This window comes from Echinops telfairi, unplaced genomic scaffold (genome assembly GCF_000313985.2).
Source record: "Echinops telfairi isolate 266 unplaced genomic scaffold, ASM31398v2 ScPeMD7_655;HRSCAF=1070, whole genome shotgun sequence".
Classification (NCBI taxonomy): domain Eukaryota; kingdom Metazoa; phylum Chordata; class Mammalia; order Afrosoricida; family Tenrecidae; genus Echinops; species Echinops telfairi.
In genome coordinates, this window is record NW_022104553.1 from 283,204 (window position 1) to 285,441 (window position 2,238).

At 37.3% G+C, this 2,238-nt stretch overlaps 1 pseudogene; it reads left to right on the top strand.

Moving 5' to 3' along the window:
- The first annotated feature begins 1,153 nt into the window (after positions 1 to 1,153).
- Positions 1,154 to 1,583, top strand: LOC101664475 (annotated as a pseudogene).
- The last annotated feature ends 655 nt before the right edge of the window (positions 1,584 to 2,238 follow it).

Consider the following 2,238-nt stretch of genomic DNA (forward strand, 5'->3'; position numbering starts at 1 on the left):
TTGACAACGGAAATGTTTCTTCATCTATGTCTTGGTATTTTTTTCCCCATGAAGGTACTTTGAAGTATTTTTCAGTTTGCATCCTGTCATTGGGTGCACTATGTTAGAAAGCACAATTAGTTCTCACCTTGACCATTCATTCTCCTTAGAGAATTTCCAACTATATCCTTTTGGGAGTGTAAGAGACCATATAACATTGTCTTGTCTTTCCTCAAGCCACACACAATTATGCCATGGGTGGACAACTGTTCTGAAACACTTGACACACATGGCAGTGGACTTAATTTTTTTCATAAAAATATGAGTGCAGATGTCAACAGAGATGTATCAGTTACTGACAATAGATAGCCAAAGGGGTAATGCATTCTTGGAAATTGGAGAAGCAATTTAGAGCCATATGTGAGGCAAGTACATAGGGGAAAGTGGCAAGACTGAGGTGAAGACAGAGGGAGGTGAAGAAGATCAGCAGATCCTCAAAGTCTGTGTTATTGAAGAGGTTCAAATCTAAATGTGCTTGTTCAATTTACAAGAATCCAGACCATATTTTCATCCTTATCCATGAGATCACCTCTTAGAGCCTTAAGATAATCTTATGGGAACTTGTTTTATTTTTCATTTGTTTATATGTTTGTTTGTTTTTTACAACAAATACTTTGCCTAGCTTATACACTTCAAGACTAAGAGCATTATTTTCACTCTAGTATTGATACCCTCCCTCTTCTTTTATACTAGAAGTCTGGTTTTAATCAGTTCATTGATAATTTATATGTAGACTGAGTTTATTATTTTTCCCTTGTGGTTTGATATGGCTAGATGGCTCTGCACTGATAAAAGAAATACATTATTTGCATATATTATATGAAAAACATTATTCCATAAAATTAGGAAATCAACGCTGATACAATTCCAAATGTGTGTTTTACAACAAAAAGAAAATTCTAAACCATTGTATTCCATAGTCATGTCTTTTTAGTCTCCTTTAATCTGCAACATGAACCTGGGTTGCTTAGTGGTCTAAGCTTTGGACTGCGAAAAAAATTTTTTGGTGATGCAAAGCAACCAGGGACTCTGTGGAAGAGAGAAGAAGCCATATGTTCTTATAAAAATTTACAGTCTCGACCAACTGCCTTTCTGTCTCTTTCCGGCATTCAAGATGTCAAAGCAAGGCTGTGGTGGGTCCTCCGGTGCACAGTTCCGGATTTCCCTGGTCTTCTGCTCGGAGCGATGATCAACTGTGCTGACAACACGGGAGCCAAAAATCTATACATCATTTCTGTGAAGGGGATCAAGGGCCGGCTGAACAGACTGTCTGCTGTGAGTGTGGGTGACATGGTGATGGCCACAGTCAAGAAAGACAAACCAGAGCTCAGAAAGAAGGTACATCCTGCGGTGGTGATACGACAATGAAAGTCCTATCAGAGAAAAGATGGTGTGTTTCTTTATTTTGAAGATAATGTGGGGTCATAGTAACCAATAATAAAAATAAAGGTGAGATGAAAGGTTCTGCCCTCACGGGACCAGTTGCAAAGAAGTGTGCAGACTTGTGGTCCAGGATGGCATCCAGTGCAGGCAGCATTTCGTGATTTTTCCATATATTTGTAAAAACCACCAACCACCCTATTAAAAATTATTCACACCCCTCCTCAAATGTACAGTCTCAGAAAGTCTATGAAGCACTTACACACTCTCTTATAGTGTCACTGTGAATCAGAATCCACTAATAGCAGTGGGTTAACTTGCAACAGGTGTCTTTCTGTATTTTAAATTTATTTCTATGACCTTGGCCTTTTTGAAGCCTAAATTGGAATTATTTCAACCTCAGTTTGAGTTTGCTTGATGTTTTCTCACAATTAAGGCTTTTATTAAATTATGCTTTTTGGCAACAATATCACAAAAGTAATATAATGTTTTCAGTACATCATATCAGGAGGCATATTGACTTGTTCCTTTACTAAACTCTGATCACTTGGTAAAGAGGATATCTAATGGGCTTATTCAATATAAATTTACTATTTTTCCACACTTATTGTTTTAGACTACAATTACTTGGGGCTTATCTGTATTGCTCTTCTGGATTTGATGACTAACAGATAATACAGGAGCATACAAAGATCACTTCCTCTGTGAGTTTCTGTTAAATCGTTTTTAATGAGGTAGTTTGCCAATCTCTTAAACATGCTGCCTGCTTTATCAAGTGTCCTTCCTAATGCTGAATTGTCAGTAATAAAACAAGTAAGG